The sequence below is a fragment of the Pristiophorus japonicus genome, chromosome 19 (genome assembly GCF_044704955.1).
Source record: "Pristiophorus japonicus isolate sPriJap1 chromosome 19, sPriJap1.hap1, whole genome shotgun sequence".
Taxonomy (NCBI): Eukaryota; Metazoa; Chordata; class Chondrichthyes; family Pristiophoridae; genus Pristiophorus; species Pristiophorus japonicus.
The window spans coordinates 50,517,613-50,540,702 of NC_091995.1; the positions used below are offsets into that span (position 1 = coordinate 50,517,613).

General features: G+C 42.5%; 25 non-coding genes across 25 annotated transcripts; all 25 read right to left on the minus strand.

Annotated features, from left to right (window-relative positions):
• Positions 1 to 1,047: 1,047 nt before the first annotated feature.
• trnag-ucc (transfer RNA glycine (anticodon UCC)) lies at positions 1,048 to 1,119 on the minus strand. The gene has a single exon. It is a non-coding gene; the product is annotated as a tRNA-Gly (tRNA).
• A 588-nt stretch (positions 1,120 to 1,707) lies between these two features.
• Positions 1,708 to 1,779, minus strand: trnag-ucc (transfer RNA glycine (anticodon UCC)). The gene has a single exon. It is a non-coding gene; the product is annotated as a tRNA-Gly (tRNA).
• A 583-nt stretch (positions 1,780 to 2,362) lies between these two features.
• Positions 2,363 to 2,434, minus strand: trnag-ucc (transfer RNA glycine (anticodon UCC)). The gene has a single exon. It is a non-coding gene; the product is annotated as a tRNA-Gly (tRNA).
• A 1,904-nt stretch (positions 2,435 to 4,338) lies between these two features.
• Positions 4,339 to 4,410, minus strand: trnag-ucc (transfer RNA glycine (anticodon UCC)). Its single transcript has one exon. It is a non-coding gene; the product is annotated as a tRNA-Gly (tRNA).
• Positions 4,411 to 4,996: 586 nt separating this feature from the next.
• Positions 4,997 to 5,068, minus strand: trnag-ucc (transfer RNA glycine (anticodon UCC)). Its single transcript has one exon. It is a non-coding gene; the product is annotated as a tRNA-Gly (tRNA).
• Positions 5,069 to 6,305: 1,237 nt separating this feature from the next.
• Positions 6,306 to 6,377, minus strand: trnag-ucc (transfer RNA glycine (anticodon UCC)). The gene has a single exon. It is a non-coding gene; the product is annotated as a tRNA-Gly (tRNA).
• A 586-nt stretch (positions 6,378 to 6,963) lies between these two features.
• Positions 6,964 to 7,035, minus strand: trnag-ucc (transfer RNA glycine (anticodon UCC)). The gene has a single exon. It is a non-coding gene; the product is annotated as a tRNA-Gly (tRNA).
• Positions 7,036 to 7,632: 597 nt separating this feature from the next.
• On the minus strand, positions 7,633 to 7,704 carry trnag-ucc (transfer RNA glycine (anticodon UCC)). The gene has a single exon. It is a non-coding gene; the product is annotated as a tRNA-Gly (tRNA).
• A 1,266-nt stretch (positions 7,705 to 8,970) lies between these two features.
• trnag-ucc (transfer RNA glycine (anticodon UCC)) lies at positions 8,971 to 9,042 on the minus strand. Its single transcript has one exon. It is a non-coding gene; the product is annotated as a tRNA-Gly (tRNA).
• A 1,257-nt stretch (positions 9,043 to 10,299) lies between these two features.
• trnag-ucc (transfer RNA glycine (anticodon UCC)) lies at positions 10,300 to 10,371 on the minus strand. Its single transcript has one exon. It is a non-coding gene; the product is annotated as a tRNA-Gly (tRNA).
• A 586-nt stretch (positions 10,372 to 10,957) lies between these two features.
• On the minus strand, positions 10,958 to 11,029 carry trnag-ucc (transfer RNA glycine (anticodon UCC)). Its single transcript has one exon. It is a non-coding gene; the product is annotated as a tRNA-Gly (tRNA).
• A 597-nt stretch (positions 11,030 to 11,626) lies between these two features.
• On the minus strand, positions 11,627 to 11,698 carry trnag-ucc (transfer RNA glycine (anticodon UCC)). Its single transcript has one exon. It is a non-coding gene; the product is annotated as a tRNA-Gly (tRNA).
• Positions 11,699 to 12,964: 1,266 nt separating this feature from the next.
• On the minus strand, positions 12,965 to 13,036 carry trnag-ucc (transfer RNA glycine (anticodon UCC)). Its single transcript has one exon. It is a non-coding gene; the product is annotated as a tRNA-Gly (tRNA).
• Positions 13,037 to 14,293: 1,257 nt separating this feature from the next.
• On the minus strand, positions 14,294 to 14,365 carry trnag-ucc (transfer RNA glycine (anticodon UCC)). The gene has a single exon. It is a non-coding gene; the product is annotated as a tRNA-Gly (tRNA).
• A 586-nt stretch (positions 14,366 to 14,951) lies between these two features.
• trnag-ucc (transfer RNA glycine (anticodon UCC)) lies at positions 14,952 to 15,023 on the minus strand. Its single transcript has one exon. It is a non-coding gene; the product is annotated as a tRNA-Gly (tRNA).
• Positions 15,024 to 16,280: 1,257 nt separating this feature from the next.
• Positions 16,281 to 16,352, minus strand: trnag-ucc (transfer RNA glycine (anticodon UCC)). The gene has a single exon. It is a non-coding gene; the product is annotated as a tRNA-Gly (tRNA).
• A 586-nt stretch (positions 16,353 to 16,938) lies between these two features.
• On the minus strand, positions 16,939 to 17,010 carry trnag-ucc (transfer RNA glycine (anticodon UCC)). Its single transcript has one exon. It is a non-coding gene; the product is annotated as a tRNA-Gly (tRNA).
• Positions 17,011 to 17,607: 597 nt separating this feature from the next.
• Positions 17,608 to 17,679, minus strand: trnag-ucc (transfer RNA glycine (anticodon UCC)). Its single transcript has one exon. It is a non-coding gene; the product is annotated as a tRNA-Gly (tRNA).
• A 588-nt stretch (positions 17,680 to 18,267) lies between these two features.
• trnag-ucc (transfer RNA glycine (anticodon UCC)) lies at positions 18,268 to 18,339 on the minus strand. Its single transcript has one exon. It is a non-coding gene; the product is annotated as a tRNA-Gly (tRNA).
• Positions 18,340 to 19,479: 1,140 nt separating this feature from the next.
• On the minus strand, positions 19,480 to 19,551 carry trnag-ucc (transfer RNA glycine (anticodon UCC)). The gene has a single exon. It is a non-coding gene; the product is annotated as a tRNA-Gly (tRNA).
• Positions 19,552 to 20,137: 586 nt separating this feature from the next.
• On the minus strand, positions 20,138 to 20,209 carry trnag-ucc (transfer RNA glycine (anticodon UCC)). The gene has a single exon. It is a non-coding gene; the product is annotated as a tRNA-Gly (tRNA).
• A 597-nt stretch (positions 20,210 to 20,806) lies between these two features.
• trnag-ucc (transfer RNA glycine (anticodon UCC)) lies at positions 20,807 to 20,878 on the minus strand. The gene has a single exon. It is a non-coding gene; the product is annotated as a tRNA-Gly (tRNA).
• A 588-nt stretch (positions 20,879 to 21,466) lies between these two features.
• trnag-ucc (transfer RNA glycine (anticodon UCC)) lies at positions 21,467 to 21,538 on the minus strand. Its single transcript has one exon. It is a non-coding gene; the product is annotated as a tRNA-Gly (tRNA).
• A 586-nt stretch (positions 21,539 to 22,124) lies between these two features.
• Positions 22,125 to 22,196, minus strand: trnag-ucc (transfer RNA glycine (anticodon UCC)). Its single transcript has one exon. It is a non-coding gene; the product is annotated as a tRNA-Gly (tRNA).
• A 597-nt stretch (positions 22,197 to 22,793) lies between these two features.
• On the minus strand, positions 22,794 to 22,865 carry trnag-ucc (transfer RNA glycine (anticodon UCC)). The gene has a single exon. It is a non-coding gene; the product is annotated as a tRNA-Gly (tRNA).
• Positions 22,866 to 23,090: the final 225 nt, after the last annotated feature.

Consider the following 23,090-nt stretch of genomic DNA (forward strand, 5'->3'; position numbering starts at 1 on the left):
CCAGATTCACACAATGTATGTCAAGTGTCAACTGGGTATTCTTCAACATTCTTTCCATTTTGTCTGCCTCTGCCCTCTCAGGGAGCAAATCCCCAGAATTTAACTGGAAATGACTCACTGATGTTGAGGAATTTGAAATACTGCTGCTTGACTTGCAGGGCCTGAGCCCAGCTGCAACATTGACGTCTATGGTGATTGACAGTTCATACCATGAATTCAGGTAGCACTGTCGCCAGTACATTATGACACATTGACTTTGCATTGCAAGCATTCAAACATGACCCTTTGAAAACAGGTTGCTCAACAAAATCCATGAGCTGCGGCTGGAAGAACTGCTTGCAACCAGAGTCATCAGAAGTCCATTTCATCCACAAGTAGAAATTGACAAATGTGATGGCTGGGAATTGAACCCAGGTCAACTGCTTGGAAAGCAACCATGCTTACCACTGCACCACCATCAAACAACTGAAAGCAAGATTTGATAAACCGCAGAGTAATCCTGCAGCTTTTCCTGAAGCTGTTTTTGTTCCTTCTGATGCAACTCGACAGATTTGATGAAAGGTAACATCACATGTAATGCAAGATAGACAGATAAAAGAAGGCATCGAAGGAACCAGCTAAAAATTGCAATATTTTGCTCACAATTAAATTAATTCCAGATTCACACAATGTATGTCAAGTGTCAACTGGGTAATCTTCAACATTCTTCCCATTTTGTCTGCCTCTGCCCTCTCAGGGAGCAAATCCCCAGAATTTAACTGGAAATGACTCAGTGATGTTGTTGAGCAATTTGAAATACTGCTGCTTGACTTGCAGGGCCTGAGCCCAGCTGCAACATTGACGTCTATGGTGATTGACAGCTCATACTATGAATTCAGGTAGCACTGTCGCCAGTACATTATGACACATTGACTTTGCATTGCAAGCATTCAAACAGGACCCTTTGAAAACAGGTTGCTCAACAAAATCCATAAGCTGCTGCTGGAAGAACTGCTTGCAACCAGAGTCATCAGAAGTCCATTTCATCCACAAGTAGAAATTGACAAATGTGATGGCTGGGAATCGAACCCAGGTCAACTGCTTGGAAGGCAACCATGCTTACCACTGCACCACCATCAAACAACTGAAAGCAAGATTTGATAAACCGCACAGTAATCCTGCAGCTTTTTCTGAAGCCGTTTTTGTTCCTTCTGATGCAACTCGACAGATTTGATGAAAGGTAACATCACATGTAATGCAAGATAGACAGATAAAAGAAGGCATCGAAGGAACCAGCTAAAAATTGCAATATTTTGCTCACAATTAAATGAATTCCAGATTCACACAATGTATGTCAAGTGTCAACTGGGTATTCTTCAACATTCTTTCCATTTTGTCTGCCTCTGCCCTCTCAGGGAGCAAATCCCCAGAATTTAACTGGAAATGACTCACTGATGTTGTTAAAGAATTTGAAACACTGCTGCTTGACTTGCAGGGCCTGAGCCCAGCTGCAACATTGGCGTCTATGGTGATTGACAGTTCATACTATGAATTCAGGTAGCACTGTCGCCAGTACATTATGACACATTGATGACACGTCGACTTTGCATTGCAAACATTCAAACATGACCCTTTGAAAACAGGTTGCTCAACAAAATCCATGAGCTGCGGCTGGAAGAACTGCTTGCAACCAGAGTCATATTTCATTCTCAAGTAGAAATTGACAAATGTGATGGCTGGGAATCGAACCCAGGTCAACTGCTTGGAAGGCAACCATGCTTACCACTGCACCACCATCACACAGCTGAAAACTAACTTTGATAAACCGCACAGTAATCCTGCAGCTTTTTCTGAAGCCGTTTTTGTTCCTTCTGATGCAACTCGACAGATTTGATGAAAGGTAACATCACATGTAATGCAAGATAGACAGATAAAAGAAAGCATCGAAGGAACCAGCTAAAAATTGCAATATTTTGCTCACAATTAAATGAATTCCAGATTCACACAATGTATGTCAAGTGTCAACTGGGTATTCTTCAACATTCTTTCCATTTTGTCTGCCTCTGCCCTCTCAGGGAGCAAATCCCCAGAATTTAACTGGAAATGACTCACTGATGTTGAGGAATTTGAAATACTGCTGCTTGACTTGCAGGGCCTGAGCCCAGCTGCAACATTGACGTCTATGGTGATTGATAGTTCATACTATGAATTCAGGTAGCACTGTCGCCAGTACATTATGACACGTCGACTTTGCATTGCAAGCATTCAAACATGACCCTTTGAAAACAGGTTGCTCAACAAAATCCATGAGCTGCGGCTGGAAGAACTGCTTGCAACCAGAGTCATCAGAGGTTCATTTCATTCTCAAGTAGAAATTGACAAATGTGATGGCTGGGAATCGAACCCAGGTCAACTGCTTGGAAGGCAACCATGCTTACCACTGCACCACCATCACACAGCTGAAAACAACCTTTGATAAACCGCACAGTAATCCTGCAGCTTTTTCTGAAGCCGTTTTTGTTCCTTCTGATGCAAATCGACAGATTTGATGAAAGGTAACATCACATGTAATGCAAGATAGACAGATAAAAGAAGGCATCGAAGGAACCAGCTAAAAATTGCAATATTTTGCTCACAATTAAATGAATTCCAGATTCACACAATGTATGTCAAGTGTCAACTGGGTATTCTTCAACATTCTTTCCATTTTGTCTGCCTCTGCCCTCTCAGGGAGCAATTCCACAGAATTTAACTGGAAATGACTCACTGATGTTGTCAAAGAATTTGAAACACTGCTGCTTGACTTGCAGGGCCTGAGCCCAGCTGCAACATTGACGTCTATGGTGATTGACAGTTCATACCATGAATTCAGGTTGCACTGTCGCCAGTACATTATGACACATTGATGACACGTCGACTTTGCATTGCAAGCATTCAAACATGACCCTTTGAAAACAGGTTGGTCAACAAAATCCATGAGCTGCTGCTGCTGGAAGAACTGCTTGCAACCAGAGGTTCATTTCATCCTCAAGTATAAATTGACAAATTTGATGGCTGGGAATCAAACCCAGGTCAACTGCTTGGAAGGCAACCATGCTTACCACTGCACCACCATCACACCGCTGAAAACAGCCTTTGATAAACCGCACAGTAATCCTGCAGCTTTTTCTGAAGCCGTTTTTGTTCCTTCTGATACAACTCGACAGATTTGATGAAAGGTAACATCACATGTAATGCAAGATAGACAGATAAAAGAAGGCATCGAAGGAACCAGCTAAAAATTGCAATATTTTGCTCACAATTAAATGAATTCCAGGTTCACACAATGTATGTCAAGTGTCAACTGGGTATTCTTCAACATTCTTTCCATTTTGTCTGCCTCTGCCCTCTCAGGGAGCAAATCCCCAGAATTTAACTGGAAATGACTCACTGATGTTGTTGAGGAATTTGAAATACTGCTGCTTGACTTGCAGGGCCTGAGCCCAGCTGCAACATTGACGTCTATGGTGATTGACAGCTCATACTGTGAGTTCAGGTAGCACTGTCGCCAGTACATTATGACACATTGATTTTGCATTGCAAGCATTCAAACATGACCCTTTGAAAACAGGTTGCTCAACAAAATCCATGAGCTGCGGCTGTAAGAACTGCTTGCAACCAGAGTCAACAGAGGTTCATTTCATTCTCAAGTAGAAATTGACAAATGCGATGGCTGGGAATCAAACGCAGATCAACTGCTTGGAAGGCAACCATGCTTACCACTGCACCACCATCACACAACTGAAAACAACCTTTGATAAACCGCACAGTAATCCTGCAGCTTTTTCTGAAGCCGTTTTTGTTCCTTCTGATGCAACTCGACAGATTTGATGAAAGGTAACATCACATGTAATGCAAGATAGACAGATAAAAGAAGGCATCGAAGGAACCAGCTAAAAATTGCAATATTTTGCTCACAATTAAATGAATTCCAGATTCACACAATGTATGTCAAGTGTCAACTGGGTATTCTTCAACATTCTTTCCATTTTGTCTGCCTCTGCCCTCTCAGGGAGCAAATCCCCAGAATTTAACTGGAAATGACTCACTGATGTTGAGGAATTTGAAATACTGCTGCTTGACTTGCAGGGCCTGAGCCCAGCTGCAACATTGACGTCTATGGTGATTGACAGTTCATACCATGAATTCAGGTAGCACTGTCGCCAGTACATTATGACACATTGACTTTGCATTGCAAGCATTCAAACATGACCCTTTGAAAACAGGTTGCTCAACAAAATCCATGAGCTGCGGCTGGAAGAACTGCTTGCAACCAGAGTCATCAGAAGTCCATTTCATCCACAAGTAGAAATTGACAAATGTGATGGCTGGGAATTGAACCCAGGTCAACTGCTTGGAAGGCAACCATGCTTACCACTGCACCACCATCAAACAACTGAAAGCAAGATTTGATAAACCGCAGAGTAATCCTGCAGCTTTTCCTGAAGCTGTTTTTGTTCCTTCTGATGCAACTCGACAGATTTGATGAAAGGTAACATCACATGTAATGCAAGATAGACAGATAAAAGAAGGCATCGAAGGAACCAGCTAAAAATTGCAATATTTTGCTCACAATTAAATTAATTCCAGATTCACACAATGTATGTCAAGTGTCAACTGGGTCATCTTCAACATTCTTCCCATTTTGTCTGCCTCTGCCCTCTCAGGGAGCAAATCCCCAGAATTTAACTGGAAATGACTCAGTGATGTTGTTGAGCAATTTGAAATACTGCTGCTTGACTTGCAGGGCCTGAGCCCAGCTGCAACATTGACGTCTATGGTGATTGACAGCTCATACTATGAATTCAGGTAGCACTGTCGCCAGTACATTATGACACATTGACTTTGCATTGCAAGCATTCAAACAGGACCCTTTGAAAACAGGTTGCTCAACAAAATCCATAAGCTGCTGCTGGAAGAACTGCTTGCAACCAGAGTCATCAGAAGTGCATTTCATCCACAAGTAGAAATTGACAAATGTGATGGCTGGGAATCGAACCCAGGTCAACTGCTTGGAAGGCAACCATGCTTACCACTGCACCACCATCAAACAACTGAAAGCAAGATTTGATAAACCGCACAGTAATCCTGCAGCTTTTTCTGAAGCCGTTTTTGTTCCTTCTGATGCAACTCGACAGATTTGATGAAAGGTAACATCACATGTAATGCAAGATAGACAGATAAAAGAAGGCATCGAAGGAACCAGCTAAAAATTGCAATATTTTGCTCACAATTAAATGAATTCCAGATTCACACAATGTATGTCAAGTGTCAACTGGGTATTCTTCAACATTCTTTCCATTTTGTCTGCCTCTGCCCTCTCAGGGAGCAAATCCCCAGAATTTAACTGGAAATGACTCACTGATGTTGTTAAAGAATTTGAAACACTGCTGCTTGACTTGCAGGGCCTGAGCCCAGCTGCAACATTGGCGTCTATGGTGATTGACAGTTCATACTATGAATTCAGGTAGCACTGTCGCCAGTACATTATGACACATTGATGACACGTCGACTTTGCATTGCAAACATTCAAACATGACCCTTTGAAAACAGGTTGCTCAACAAAATCCATGAGCTGCGGCTGGAAGAACTGCTTGCAACCAGAGGTTCATTTCATCCTCAAGTATAAATTGACAAATGTGATGGCTGGGAATCGAACCCAGGTCAACAGCTTGGAAGGCAATCATGCTTCGCACTGCACCACCATCACACAGCTGAAAACAATCTTTGATAAACCGCACAGTAATCCTGCAGCTTTTTCTGATGCCGTTTTTGTTCCTTCTGATGCAACTCGACAGATTTGATGAAAGGTAACATCACATGTAATGCAAGATAGACAGATAAAAGAAGGCATCGAAGGAACCAGCTAAAAATTGCAATATTTTGCTCACAATTAAATGAATTCCAGATTCACACAATGTATGTCAAGTGTCAACTGGGTATTCTTCAACATTCTTCCCATTTTGTCTGCCTCTGCCCTCTCAGGGAGCAAATCCCCAGAATTTAACTGGAAATGACTCACTGATGTTGTTGAGAAATTTGAAATACTGCTGCTTGACTTGCAGGGCCTGAGCCCCGCTGCAACATTGACGTCTATGGTGATTGACAGCTCATACTATGAATTCAGGTAGCACTGCCGCCAGTACATTATGACACATTGACTTTGCATTGCAAGCATTCAAACATGACCCTTTGAAAACAGGTTGCTCAACAAAATCCATGAGCTGCTGCTGGAAGAACTGCTTGCAACCAGACGTTCATTTCATCCTCAAGTCTAAATTGACAAATGTGATGGCTGGGAATCGAACCCAGGTCAACTGCTTGGAAGGCAACCATGCTTACCACTGCACCACCATCACACAGCTGAAAACAACCTTTGATAAACCGCACAGTAATCCTGCAGCTTTTTCTGAAGCCGTTTTTGTTCCTTCTGATGCAACTCGACAGATTTGATGAAAGGTAACATCACATGTAATGCAAGATAGACAGATAAAAGAAGGCATCGAAGGAACCAGCTAAAAATTGCAATATTTTGCTCACAATTAAATGAATTCCAGATTCACACAATGTATGTCAAGTGTCAACTGGGTATTCTTCAACATTCTTCCCATTTTGTCTGCCTCTGCCCTCTCAGGGAGCAAATCCCCAGTATTTAACTGGAAATGACTCACTGATGTTGTTGAGAAATTTGAAATACTGCTGCTTGACTTGCAGGGCCTGAGCCCCGCTGCAACATTGACGTCTATGGTGATTGACAGCTCATACTATGAATTCAGGTAGCACTGTCACCAGTACATTATGACACATTGACTTTGCATTGCAAGCATTCAAACATGACCCTTTGAAAACAGGTTGCTCAACAAAATCCATGAGCTGCGGCTGGAAGAACTGCTTGCAACCAGAGTCATCAGAGGTTCATTTCATTCTCAAGTAGAAATTGACAAATGCGATGGCTGGGAATCGGACCCAGGTCAACTGCTTGGAAGGCAACCATGCTTACCACTGCACCACCATCACACAGCTGAAAACAACCTTTGATAAACCGCACAGTAATCCTGCAGCTTTTTCTGAAGCCGTTTTTGCTCCTTCTGATGCAACTCGACAGATTTGATGAAAGGTAACATCACATGTAATGCAAGATAGACAGATAAAAGAAGGCATCGAAGGAACCAGCTAAAAATTGCAATATTTTGCTCACAATTAAATGAATTCCAGATTCACACAATGTATGTCAAGTGTCAACTGGGTATTCTTCAACATTCTTTCCATTTTGTCTGCCTCTGCCCTCTCAGGGAGCAATTCCCCAGAATTTAACTGGAAATGACTCACTGATGTTGTCAAAGAATTTGAAACACTGCTGCTTGACTTGCAGGGCCTGAGCCCAGCTGCAACATTGACGTCTATGGTGATTGACAGTTCATACTATGAATTCAGGTAGCACTGTCGCCAGCACATTATGACACATTGATGACACGTCGACTTAGCATTACAAGCTTTCAAACATGACCCTTTGAAAACAGGTTGCTCAACAAAATCCATGAGCTGCGGCTGGAAGAACTGCTTCCAACCAGAGTCATCAGAGGTTCATTTCATCCACAAGTAGAAATTGACAAATGCGATGGCTGGGAATCGGACCCAGGTCAACTGCTTGGAAGGCAACCATGCTTACCACTGCACCACCATCACACAGCTGAAAACAACCTTTGATAAACCGCACAGTAATCCTGCAGCTTTTTCTGAAGCCGTTTTTGTTCCTCCTGATGCAACTCGACAGATTTGATGAAAGGTAACATCACATGTAATGCAAGATAGACAGATAAAAGAAGGCATCGAAGGAACCAGCTAAAAATTGCAATATTTTGCTCACAATTAAATGAATTCCAGATTCACACAATGTATGTCAAGTGTCAACTGGGTATTCTTCAACATTCTTCCCATTTTGTCTGCCTCTGCCCTCTCAGGGAGCAATTCCCCAGAATTTAACTGGAAATGACTCACTGATGTTGTCAAAGAATTTGAAACACTGCTGCTTGACTTGCAGGGCCTGAGCCCAGCTGCAACATTGACGTCTATGGTGATTGACAGTTCATACTATGAATTCAGGTAGCACTGTCGCCAGCACATTATGACACATTGATGACACGTCGACTTAGCATTACAAGCTTTCAAACATGACCCTTTGAAAACAGGTTGCTCAACAAAATCCATGAGCTGCGGCTGGAAGAACTGCTTCCAACCAGAGTCATCAGAGGTTCATTTCATCCACAAGTAGAAATTGACAAATGCGATGGCTGGGAATCGGATCCAGGTCAACTGCTTGGAAGGCAACCATGCTTACCACTGCACCACCATCACACAGCTGAAAACAACCTTTGATAAACCGCACAGTAATCCTGCAGCTTTTTCTGAAGCCGTTTTTGTTCCTTCTGATGCAACTCGACAGATTTGATGAAAGGTAACATCACATGTAATGCAAGATAGACAGATAAAAGAAGGCATCGAAGGAACCAGCTAAAAATTGCAATATTTTGCTCACAATTAAATGAATTCCAGATTCACACAATGTATGTCAAGTGTCAACTGGGTATTCTTCAACATTCTTCCCATTTTGTCTGCCTCTGCCCTCTCAGGGAGCAATTCCCCAGAATTTAACTGGAAATGACTCACTGATGTTGTTAAAGAATTTGAAACACTGCTGCTTGACTTGCAGGGCCTGAGCCCAGCTGCAACATTGACGTCTATGGTGATTGACAGTTCATACTATGAATTCAGGTAGCACTGTTGCCAGCACATTATGACACATTGATGACACGTCGACTTAGCATTACAAGCTTTCAAACATGACCCTTTGAAAACAGGTTGCTCAACAAAATCCATGAGCTGCGGCTGGAAGAACTGCTTCCAACCAGAGTCATCAGAGGTTCATTTCATCCACAAGTAGAAATTGACAAATGCGATGGCTGGGAATCGGACCCAGGTCAACTGCTTGGAAGGCAACCATGCTTACCACTGCACCACCATCACACAGCTGAAAACAACCTTTGATAAACCGCACAGTAATCCTGCAGCTTTTTCTGAAGCCGTTTTTGCTCCTTCTGATGCAACTCGACAGATTTGATGAAAGGTAACATCACATGTAATGCAAGATAGACAGATAAAAGAAGGCATCGAAGGAACCAGCTAAAAATTGCAATATTTTGCTCACAATTAAATGAATTCCAGATTCACACAATGTATGTCAAGTGTCAACTGGGTATTCTTCAACATTCTTTCCATTTTGTCTGCCTCTGCCCTCTCAGGGAGCAATTCCCCAGAATTTAACTGGAAATGACTCACTGATGTTGTCAAAGAATTTGAAACACTGCTGCTTGACTTGCAGGGCCTGAGCCCAGCTGCAACATTGACGTCTATGGTGATTGACAGTTCATACTATGAATTCAGGTAGCACTGTCGCCAGCACATTATGACACATTGATGACACGTCGACTTAGCATTACAAGCTTTCAAACATGACCCTTTGAAAACAGGTTGCTCAACAAAATCCATGAGCTGCGGCTGGAAGAACTGCTTCCAACCAGAGTCATCAGAGGTTCATTTCATCCACAAGTAGAAATTGACAAATGCGATGGCTGGGTATCGGACCCAGGTCAACTGCTTGGAAGGCAACCATGCTTACCACTGCACCACCATCACACAGCTGAAAACAACCTTTGATAAACCGCACAGTAATCCTGCAGCTTTTTCTGAAGCCGTTTTTGTTCCTTCTGATGCAACTCGACAGATTTGATGAAAGGTAACATCACATGTAATGCAAGATAGACAGATAAAAGAAGGCATCGAAGGAACCAGCTAAAAATTGCAATATTTTGCTCACAATTAAATGAATTCCAGATTCACACAATGTATGTCAAGTGTCAACTGGGTATTCTTCAACATTCTTCCCATTTTGTCTGCCTCTGCCCTCTCAGGGAGCAATTCCCCAGAATTTAACTGGAAATGACTTACTGATGTTGTTAAAGAATTTGAAACACTGCTGCTTGACTTGCAGGGCCTGAGCCCAGCTGCAACATTGACGTCAATGGTGATTGATAGTTCATACTATGAATTCAGGTAGCACTGTCGCCAGTACATTATGACACATTGATGACACGTCGACTTTGCATTGCAAGCATTCAAACATGACCCTTTGAAAACAGGTTGCTCAACAAAATACATGACTTGCTGCTGGAAGAACTGCTTGCAACCAGACGTTCATTTCATCCTCAAGTCTAAATTTACAAATGTGATGGCTGGGAATCGAACCCAGGTCAACTGCTTGGAAGGCAACCATGCTTACCACTGCACCACCATCACACAGCTGAAAACAACCTTTGATAAACCGCACAGTAATCCTGCAGCTTTTTCTGAAGCCGTTTTTGTTCCTTCTGATGCAACTCGACAGATTTGATGAAAGGTAACATCACATGTAATGCAAGATAGACAGATAAAAGAAGGCATCGAAGGAACCAGCTAAAAATTGCAATATTTTGCTCACAATTAAATGAATTCCAGATTCACACAATGTATGTCAAGTGTCAACTGGGTATTCTTCAACATTCTTCCCATTTTGTCTGCCTCTGCCCTCTCAGGGAGCAAATCCCCAGAATTTAACTGGAAATGACTCACTGATGTTGTTGAGAAATTTGAAATACTGCTGCTTGACTTGCAGGGCCTGAGCCCCGCTGCAACATTGACGTCTATGGTGATTGACAGCTCATACTATGAATTCAGGTAGCACTGTCACCAGTACATTATGACACATTGACTTTGCATTGCAAGCATTCAAACATGACCCTTTGAAAACAGGTTGCTCAACAAAATCCATGAGCTGCGGCTGGAAGAACTGCTTGCAACCAGAGTCATCAGAGGTTCATTTCATTCTCAAGTAGAAATTGACAAATGCGATGGCTGGGAATCGGACCCAGGTCAACTGCTTGGAAGGCAACCATGCTTACCACTGCACCACCATCACACAGCTGAAAACAACCTTTGATAAACCGCACAGTAATCCTGCAGCTTTTTCTGAAGCCGTTTTTGCTCCTTCTGATGCAACTCGACAGATTTGATGAAAGGTAACATCACATGTAATGCAAGATAGACAGATAAAAGAAGGCATCGAAGGAACCAGCTAAAAATTGCAATATTTTGCTCACAATTAAATGAATTCCAGATTCACACAATGTATGTCAAGTGTCAACTGGGTATTCTTCAACATTCTTTCCATTTTGTCTGCCTCTGCCCTCTCAGGGAGCAATTCCCCAGAATTTAACTGGAAATGACTCACTGATGTTGTCAAAGAATTTGAAACACTGCTGCTTGACTTGCAGGGCCTGAGCCCAGCTGCAACATTGACGTCTATGGTGATTGACAGTTCATACTATGAATTCAGGTAGCACTGTCGCCAGCACATTATGACACATTGATGACACGTCGACTTAGCATTACAAGCTTTCAAACATGACCCTTTGAAAACAGGTTGCTCAACAAAATCCATGAGCTGCGGCTGGAAGAACTGCTTCCAACCAGAGTCATCAGAGGTTCATTTCATCCACAAGTAGAAATTGACAAATGCGATGGCTGGGAATCGGACCCAGGTCAACTGCTTGGAAGGCAACCATGCTTACCACTGCACCACCATCACACAGCTGAAAACAACCTTTGATAAACCGCACAGTAATCCTGCAGCTTTTTCTGAAGCCGTTTTTGTTCCTTCTGATGCAACTCGACAGATTTGATGAAAGGTAACATCACATGTAATGCAAGATAGACAGATAAAAGAAGGCATCGAAGGAACCAGCTAAAAATTGCAATATTTTGCTCACAATTAAATGAATTCCAGATTCACACAATGTATGTCAAGTGTCAACTGGGTATTCTTCAACATTCTTCCCATTTTGTCTGCCTCTGCCCTCTCAGGGAGCAATTCCCCAGAATTTAACTGGAAATGACTCACTGATGTTGTCAAAGAATTTGAAACACTGCTGCTTGACTTGCAGGGCCTGAGCCCAGCTGCAACATTGACGTCTATGGTGATTGACAGTTCATACTATGAATTCAGGTAGCACTGTCGCCAGCACATTATGACACATTGATGACACGTCGACTTAGCATTACAAGCTTTCAAACATGACCCTTTGAAAACAGGTTGCTCAACAAAATCCATGAGCTGCGGCTGGAAGAACTGCTTCCAACCAGAGTCATCAGAGGTTCATTTCATCCACAAGTAGAAATTGACAAATGCGATGGCTGGGAATCGGATCCAGGTCAACTGCTTGGAAGGCAACCATGCTTACCACTGCACCACCATCACACAGCTGAAAACAACCTTTGATAAACCGCACAGTAATCCTGCAGCTTTTTCTGAAGCCGTTTTTGTTCCTTCTGATGCAACTCGACAGATTTGATGAAAGGTAACATCACATGTAATGCAAGATAGACAGATAAAAGAAGGCATCGAAGGAACCAGCTAAAAATTGCAATATTTTGCTCACAATTAAATGAATTCCAGATTCACACAATGTATGTCAAGTGTCAACTGGGTATTCTTCAACATTCTTCCCATTTTGTCTGCCTCTGCCCTCTCAGGGAGCAATTCCCCAGAATTTAACTGGAAATGACTCACTGATGTTGTTAAAGAATTTGAAACACTGCTGCTTGACTTGCAGGGCCTGAGCCCAGCTGCAACATTGACGTCTATGGTGATTGACAGTTCATACTATGAATTCAGGTAGCACTGTTGCCAGCACATTATGACACATTGATGACACGTCGACTTAGCATTACAAGCTTTCAAACATGACCCTTTGAAAACAGGTTGCTCAACAAAATCCATGAGCTGCGGCTGGAAGAACTGCTTCCAACCAGAGTCATCAGAGGTTCATTTCATCCACAAGTAGAAATTGACAAATGCGATGGCTGGGAATCGGACCCAGGTCAACTGCTTGGAAGGCAACCATGCTTACCACTGCACCACCATCACACAGCTGAAAACAACCTTTGATAAACCGCACAGTAATCCTGCAGCTTTTTCTGAAGCCGTTTTTGTTCCTTCTGATGCAACTCGACAGATTTGATGAAAGGTAACATCACATGTAATGCAAGATAGACAGATAAAAGAAGGCATCGAAGGAACCAGCTAAAAATTGCAATATTTTGCTCACAATTAAATGAATTCCAGATTCACACAATGTATGTCAAGTGTCAACTGGGTATTCTTCAACATTCTTCCCATTTTGTCTGCCTCTGCCCTCTCAGGGAGCAATTCCCCAGAATTTAACTGGAAATGACTCACTGATGTTGTCAAAGAATTTGAAACACTGCTGCTTGACTTGCAGGGCCTGAGCCCAGCTGCAACATTGACGTCTATGGTGATTGACAGTTCATACTATGAATTCAGGTAGCACTGTCGCCAGCACATTATGACACATTGATGACACGTCGACTTAGCATTACAAGCTTTCAAACATGACCCTTTGAAAACAGGTTGCTCAACAAAATCCATGAGCTGCGGCTGGAAGAACTGCTTCCAACCAGAGTCATCAGAGGTTCATTTCATCCACAAGTAGAAATTGACAAATGCGATGGCTGGGAATCGGATCCAGGTCAACTGCTTGGAAGGCAACCATGCTTACCACTGCACCACCATCACACAGCTGAAAACAACCTTTGATAAACCGCACAGTAATCCTGCAGCTTTTTCTGAAGCCGTTTTTGTTCCTTCTGATGCAACTCGACAGATTTGATGAAAGGTAACATCACATGTAATGCAAGATAGACAGATAAAAGAAGGCATCGAAGGAACCAGCTAAAAATTGCAATATTTTGCTCACAATTAAATGAATTCCAGATTCACACAATGTATGTCAAGTGTCAACTGGGTATTCTTCAACATTCTTCCCATTTTGTCTGCCTCTGCCCTCTCAGGGAGCAATTCCCCAGAATTTAACTGGAAATGACTCACTGATGTTGTTAAAGAATTTGAAACACTGCTGCTTGACTTGCAGGGCCTGAGCCCAGCTGCAACATTGACGTCTATGGTGATTGATAGTTCATACTATGAATTCAGGTAGCACTGTCGCCAGCACATTATGACACATTGATGACACGTCGACTTTGCATTGCAAGCATTCAAACATGACCCTTTGAAAACAGGTTGCTCAACAAAATACATGACCTGCTGCTGGAAGAACTGCTTGCAACCAGACGTTCATTTCATCCTCAAGTCTAAATTTACAAATGTGATGGCTGGGAATCGAACCCAGGTCAACTGCTTGGAAGGCAACCATGCTTACCACTGCATCACCATCACACAGCTGAAAACAACCTTTGATAAACCGCACAGTAATCCTGCAGCTTTTTCTGAAGCCGTTTTTGTTCCTTCTGATGCAACTCGACAGATTTGATGAAAGGTAACATCACATGTCATGCAAGATAGACAGATAAAAGAAGGCATCGAAGGAACCAGCTAAAAATTGCAATATTTTGCTCACAATTAAATGAATTCCAGATTCACACAATGTATGTCAAGTGTCAACTGGGTATTCTTCAACATTCTTCCCATTTTGTCTGCCTCTGCCCTCTCAGGGAGCAAATCCCCAGTATTTAACTGGAAATGACTCACTGATGTTGTTGAGAAATTTGAAATACTGCTGCTTGACTTGCAGGGCCTGAGCCCCGCTGCAACATTGACGTCTATGGTGATTGACAGCTCATACTATGAATTCAGGTAGCACTGTCACCAGTACATTATGACACATTGACTTTGCATTGCAAGCATTCAAACATGACCCTTTGAAAACAGGTTGCTCAACAAAATCCATGAGCTGCGGCTGGAAGAACTGCTTCCAACCAGAGTCATCAGAGGTTCATTTCATTCTCAAGTAGAAATTGACAAATGCGATGGCTGGGAATCGGACCCAGGTCAACTGCTTGGAAGGCAACCATGCTTACCACTGCACCACCATCACACAGCTGAAAACAACCTTTGATAAACCGCACAGTAATCCTGCAGCTTTTTCTGAAGCCGTTTTTGCTCCTTCTGATGCAACTCGACAGATTTGATGAAAGGTAACATCACATGTAATGCAAGATAGACAGATAAAAGAAGGCATCGAAGGAACCAGCTAAAAATTGCAATATTTTGCTCACAATTAAATGAATTCCAGATTCACACAATGTATGTCAAGTGTCAACTGGGTATTCTTCAACATTCTTTCCATTTTGTCTGCCTCTGCCCTCTCAGGGAGCAATTCCCCAGAATTTAACTGGAAATGACTCACTGATGTTGTCAAAGAATTTGAAACACTGCTGCTTGACTTGCAGGGCCTGAGCCCAGCTGCAACATTGACGTCTATGGTGATTGACAGTTCATACTATGAATTCAGGTAGCACTGTCGCCAGCACATTATGACACATTGATGACACGTCGACTTAGCATTACAAGCTTTCAAACATGACCCTTTGAAAACAGGTTGCTCAACAAAATCCATGAGCTGCGGCTGGAAGAACTGCTTCCAACCAGAGTCATCAGAGGTTCATTTCATCCACAAGTAGAAATTGACAAATGCGATGGCTGGGAATCGGACCCAGGTCAACTGCTTGGAAGGTAACCATGCTTACCACTGCACCACCATCACACAGCTGAAAACAACCTTTGATAAACCGCACAGTAATCCTGCAGCTTTTTCTGAAGCCGTTTTTGTTCCTTCTGATGCAACTCGACAGATTTGATGAAAGGTAACATCACATGTAATGCAAGATAGACAGATAAAAGAAGGCATCGAAGGAACCAGCTAAAAATTGCAATATTTTGCTCACAATTAAATGAATTCCAGATTCACACAATGTATGTCAAGTGTCAACTGGGTATTCTTCAACATTCTTCCCATTTTGTCTGCCTCTGCCCTCTCAGGGAGCAATTCCCCAGAATTTAACTGGAAATGACTCACTGATGTTGTTAAAGAATTTGAAACACTGCTGCTTGACTTGCAGGGCCTGAGCCCAGCTGCAACATTGACGTCTATGGTGATTGATAGTTCATACTATGAATTCAGGTAGCACTGTCGCCAGTACATTATGACACATTGATGACACGTCGACTTTGCATTGCAAGCATTCAAACATGACCCTTTGAAAACAGGTTGCTCAACAAAATACATGACCTGCTGCTGGAAGAACTGCTTGCAACCAGACGTTCATTTCATCCTCAAGTCTAAATTTACAAATGTGATGGCTGGGAATCGAACCCAGGTCAACTGCTTGGAAGGCAACCATGCTTACCACTGCACCACCATCACACAGCTGAAAACAACCTTTGATAAACCGCACAGTAATCCTGCAGCTTTTTCTGAAGCCGTTTTTGTTCCATCTGATGCAACTCGACAGATTTGATGAAAGGTAACATCACATGTAATGCAAGATAGACAGATAAAAGAAGGCATCGAAGGAACCAGCTAAAAATTGCAATATTTTGCTCACAATTAAATGAATTCCAGATTCACACAATGTATGTCAAGTGTCAACTGGGTATTCTTCAACATTCTTCCCATTTTGTCTGCCTCTGCCCTCTCAGGGAGCAAATCCCCAGAATTTAACTGGAAATGACTCACTGATGTTGTTGAGAAATTTGAAATACTGCTGCTTGACTTGCAGGGCCTGAGCCCCGCTGCAACATTGACGTCTATGGTGATTGACAGCTCATACTATGAATTCAGGTAGCACTGTCACCAGTACATTATGACACATTGACTTTGCATTGCAAGCATTCAAACATGACCCTTTGAAAACAGGTTGCTCAACAAAATCCATGAGCTGCGGCTGGAAGAACTGCTTGCAACCAGAGTCATCAGAGGTTCATTTCATTCTCAAGTAGAAATTGACAAATGCGATGGCTGGGAATCGGACCCAGGTCAACTGCTTGGAAGGCAACCATGCTTACCACTGCACCACCATCACACAGCTGAAAACAACCTTTGATAAACCGCACAGTAATCCTGCAGCTTTTTCTGAAGCCGTTTTTGCTCCTTCTGATGCAACTCGACAGATTTGATGAAAGGTAACATCACATGTAATGCAAGATAGACAGATAAAAGAAGGCATCGAAGGAACCAGCTAAAAATTGCAATATTTTGCTCACAATTAAATGAATTCCAGATTCACACAATGTATGTCAAGTGTCAACTGGGTATTCTTCAACATTCTTTCCATTTTGTCTGCCTCTGCCCTCTCAGGGAGCAATTCCCCAGAATTTAACTGGAAATGACTCACTGATGTTGTCAAAGAATTTGAAACACTGCTGCTTGACTTGCAGGGCCTGAGCCCAGCTGCAACATTGACGTCTATGGTGATTGACAGTTCATACTATGAATTCAGGTAGCACTGTCGCCAGCACATTATGACACATTGATGACACGTCGACTTAGCATTACAAGCTTTCAAACATGACCCTTTGAAAACAGGTTGCTCAACAAAATCCATGAGCTGCGGCTGGAAGAACTGCTTCCAACCAGAGTCATCAGAGGTTCATTTCATCCACAAGTAGAAATTGACAAATGCGATGGCTGGGAATCGGACCCAGGTCAACTGCTTGGAAGGCAACCATGCTTACCACTGCACCACCATCACACAGCTGAAAACAACCTTTGATAAACCGCACAGTAATCCTGCAGCTTTTTCTGAAGCCGTTTTTGTTCCTTCTGATGCAACTCGACAGATTTGATGAAAGGTAACATCACATGTAATGCAAGATAGACAGATAAAAGAAGGCATCGAAGGAACCAGCTAAAAATTGCAATATTTTGCTCACAATTAAATGAATTCCAGATTCACACAATGTATGTCAAGTGTCAACTGGGTATTCTTCAACATTCTTCCCATTTTGTCTGCCTCTGCCCTCTCAGGGAGCAATTCCCCAGAATTTAACTGGAAATGACTCACTGATGTTGTTAAAGAATTTGAAACACTGCTGCTTGACTTGCAGGGCCTGAGCCCAGCTGCAACATTGACGTCTATGGTGATTGATAGTTCATACTATGAATTCAGGTAGCACTGTCGCCAGTACATTATGACACATTGATGACACGTCGACTTTGCATTGCAAGCATTCAAACATGACCCTTTGAAAACAGGTTGCTCAACAAAATACATGACCTGCTGCTGGAAGAACTGCTTGCAACCAGACGTTCATTTCATCCTCAAGTCTAAATTTACAAATGTGATGGCTGGGAATCGAACCCAGGTCAACTGCTTGGAAGGCAACCATGCTTACCACTGCACCACCATCACACAGCTGAAAACAACCTTTGATAAACCGCACAGTAATCCTGCAGCTTTTTCTGAAGCCGTTTTTGTTCCTTCTGATGCAACTCGACAGATTTGATGAAAGGTAACATCACATGTAATGCAAGATAGACAGATAAAAGAAGGCATCGAAGGAACCAGCTAAAAATTGCAATATTTTGCTCACAATTAAATGAATTCCAGATTCACACAATGTATGTCAAGTGTCAACTGGGTATTCTTCAACATTCTTCCCATTTTGTCTGCCTCTGCCCTCTCAGGGAGCAAATCCCCAGAATTTAACTGGAAATGACTCACTGATGTTGTTGAGAAATTTGAAATACTGCTGCTTGACTTGCAGGGCCTGAGCCCCGCTGCAACATTGACGTCTATGGTGATTGACAGCTCATACTATGAATTCAGGTAGCACTGTCACCAGTACATTATGACACATTGACTTTGCATTGCAAGCATTCAAACATGACCCTTTGAAAACAGGTTGCTCAACAAAATCCATGAGCTGCGGCTGGAAGAACTGCTTGCAACCAGAGTCATCACACAGCTGAAAACAACCTTTGATAAACCGCACAGTAATCCTGCAGCTTTTTCTGAAGCCGTTTTTGGTCCTTCTGATGCAACTCGACAGATTTGATGAAAGGTAACATCACATGTAATGCAAGATAGACAGATAAAAGAAGGCATCGAAGGAACCAGCTAAAAATTGCAATATTTTGCTCACAATTAAATGAATTCCAGATTCACACAATGTATGTCAAGTGTCAACTGGGTATTCTTCAACATTCTTCCCATTTTGTCTGCCTCTGCCCTCTCAGGGAGCAATTCCCCAGAATTTAACTGGAAATGACTCACTGATGTTGTTAAAGAATTTGAAACACTGCTGCTTGACTTGCAGGGCCTGAGCCCAGCTGCAACATTGACGTCTATGGTGATTGATAGTTCATACTATGAATTCAGGTAGCACTGTCGCCAGCACATTATGACACATTGATGACACGTCGACTTTGCATTGCAAGCATTCAAACATGACCCTTTGAAAACAGGTTGCTCAACAAAATACATGACCTGCTGCTGGAAGAACTGCTTGCAACCAGACGTTCATTTCATCCTCAAGTCTAAATTTACAAATGTGATGGCTGGGAATCGAACCCAGGTCAACTGCTTGGAAGGCAACCATGCTTACCACTGCATCACCATCACACAGCTGAAAACAACCTTTGATAAACCGCACAGTAATCCTGCAGCTTTTTCTGAAGCCGTTTTTGTTCCTTCTGATGCAACTCGACAGATTTGATGAAAGGTAACATCACATGTCATGCAAGATAGACAGATAAAAGAAGGCATCGAAGGAACCAGCTAAAAATTGCAATATTTTGCTCACAATTAAATGAATTCCAGATTCACACAATGTATGTCAAGTGTCAACTGGGTATTCTTCAACATTCTTCCCATTTTGTCTGCCTCTGCCCTCTCAGGGAGCAAATCCCCAGTATTTAACTGGAAATGACTCACTGATGTTGTTGAGAAATTTGAAATACTGCTGCTTGACTTGCAGGGCCTGAGCCCCGCTGCAACATTGACGTCTATGGTGATTGACAGCTCATACTATGAATTCAGGTAGCACTGTCACCAGTACATTATGACACATTGACTTTGCATTGCAAGCATTCAAACATGACCCTTTGAAAACAGGTTGCTCAACAAAATCCATGAGCTGCGGCTGGAAGAACTGCTTGCAACCAGAGTCATCAGAGGTTCATTTCATTCTCAAGTAGAAATTGACAAATGCGATGGCTGGGAATCGGACCCAGGTCAACTGCTTGGAAGGCAACCATGCTTACCACTGCACCACCATCACACAGCTGAAAACAACCTTTGATAAACCGCACAGTAATCCTGCAGCTTTTTCTGAAGCTGTTTTTGCTCCTTCTGATGCAACTCGACAGATTTGATGAAAGGTAACATCACATGTAATGCAAGATAGACAGATAAAAGAAGGCATCGAAGGAACAAGCTAAAAATTGCAATATTTTGCTCACAATTAAATGAATTCCAGATTCACACAATGTATGTCAAGTGTCAACTGGGTATTCTTCAACATTCTTTCCATTTTGTCTGCCTCTGCCCTCTCAGGGAGCAATTCCCCAGAATTTAACTGGAAATGACTCACTGATGTTGTCAAAGAATTTGAAACACTGCTGCTTGACTTGCAGGGCCTGAGCCCAGCTGCAACATTGACGTCTATGGTGATTGACAGTTCATACTATGAATTCAGGTAGCACTGTCGCCAGCACATTATGACACATTGATGACACGTCGACTTAGCATTACAAGCTTTCAAACATGACCCTTTGAAAACAGGTTGCTCAACAAAATCCATGAGCTGCGGCTGGAAGAACTGCTTCCAACCAGAGTCATCAGAGGTTCATTTCATCCACAAGTAGAAATTGACAAATGCGATGGCTGGGAATCGGACCCAGGTCAACTGCTTGGAAGGCAACCATGCTTACCACTGCACCACCATCACACAGCTGAAAACAACCTTTGATAAACCGCACAGTAATCCTGCAGCTTTTTCTGAAGCCGTTTTTGTTCCTTCTGATGCAACTCGACAGATTTGATGAAAGGTAACATCACATGTAATGCAAGATAGACAGATAAAAGAAGGCATCGAAGGAACCAGCTAAAAATTGCAATATTTTGCTCACAATTAAATGAATTCCAGATTCACACAATGTATGTCAAGTGTCAACTGGGTATTCTTCAACATTCTTCCCATTTTGTCTGCCTCTGCCCTCTCAGGGAGCAATTCCCCAGAATTTAACTGGAAATGACTCACTGATGTTGTTAAAGAATTTGAAACACTGCTGCTTGACTTGCAGGGCCTGAGCCCAGCTGCAACATTGACGTCTATGGTGATTGATAGTTCAAACTATGAATTCAGGTAGCACTGTCGCCAGTACATTATGACACATTGATGACACGTCGACTTTGCATTGCAAGCATTCAAACATGACCCTTTGAAAACAGGTTGCTCAACAAAATACATGACCTGCTGCTGGAAGAACTGCTTGCAACCAGACGTTCATTTCATCCTCAAGTCTAAATTTACAAATGTGATGGCTGGGAATCGAACCCAGGTCAACTGCTTGGAAGGCAACCATGCTTACCACTGCACCACCATCACACAGCTGAAAACAACCTTTGATAAACCGCACAGTAATCCTGCAGCTTTTTCTGAAGCCGTTTTTGTTCCTTCTGATGCAACTCGACAGATTTGATGAAAGGTAACATCACATGTAATGCAAGATAGACAGATAAAAGAAGGCATCGAAGGAACCAGCTAAAAATTGCAATATTTTGCTCACAATTAAATGAATTCCAGATTCACACAATGTATGTCAAGTGTCAACTGGGTATTCTTCAACATTCTTCCCATTTTGTCTGCCTCTGCCCTCTCAGGGAGCAAATCCCCAGAATTTAACTGGAAATGACTCACTGATGTTGTTGAGAAATTTGAAATACTGCTGCTTGACTTGCAGGGCCTGAGCCCCGCTGCAACATTGACGTCTATGGTGATTGACAGCTCATACTATGAATTCAGGTAGCACTGTCACCAGTACATTATGACACATTGACTTTGCATTGCAAGCATTCAAACATGACCCTTTGAAAACAGGTTGCTCAACAAAATCCATGAGCTGCGGCTGGAAGAACTGCTTGCAACCAGAGTCATCAGAGGTTCATTTCATTCTCAAGTAGAAATTGACAAATGCGATGGCTGGGAATCGGACCCAGGTCAACTGCTTGGAAGGCAACCATGCTTACCACTGCACCACCATCACACAGCTGAAAACAACCTTTGATAAACCGCACAGTAATCCTGCAGCTTTTTCTGAAGCCGTTTTTGCTCCTTCTGATGCAACTCGACAGATTTGATGAAAGGTAACATCACATGTAATGCAAGATAGACAGATAAAAGAAGGCATCGAAGGAACCAGCTAAAAATTGCAATATTTTGCTCACAATTAAATGAATTCCAGATTCACACAATGTATGTCAAGTGTCAACTGGGTATTCTTCAACATTCTTTCCATTTTGTCTGCCTCTGCCCTCTCAGGGAGCAATTCCCCAGAATTTAACTGGAAATGACTCACTGATGTTGTCAAAGAATTTGAAACACTGCTGCTTGACTTGCAGGGCCTGAGCCCAGCTGCAACATTGACGTCTATGGTGATTGACAGTTCATACTATGAATTCAGGTAGCACTGTCGCCAGCACATTATGACACATTGATGACACGTCGACTTAGCATTACAAGCTTTCAAACATGACCCTTTGAAAACAGGTTGCTCAACAAAATCCATGAGCTGCGGCTGGAAGAACTGCTTCCAACCAGAGTCATCAGAGGTTCATTTCATCCACAAGTAGAAATTGACAAATGCGATGGCTGGGAATCGGACCCAGGTCAACTGCTTGGAAGGCAACCATGCTTACCACTGCACCACCATCACACAGCTGAAAACAACCTTTGATAAACCGCACAGTAATCCTGCAGCTTTTTCTGAAGCCGTTTTTGCTCCTTCTGATGCAACTCGACAGATTTGATGAAAGGTAACATCACATGCAATGCAAGATAGACAGATAAAAGAAAGCATCGAAGGAACCAGCTAAAAATTGCAATATTTTGCTCACAATTAAATGAATTCCAGATTCACACAATGTATGTCAAGTGTCAA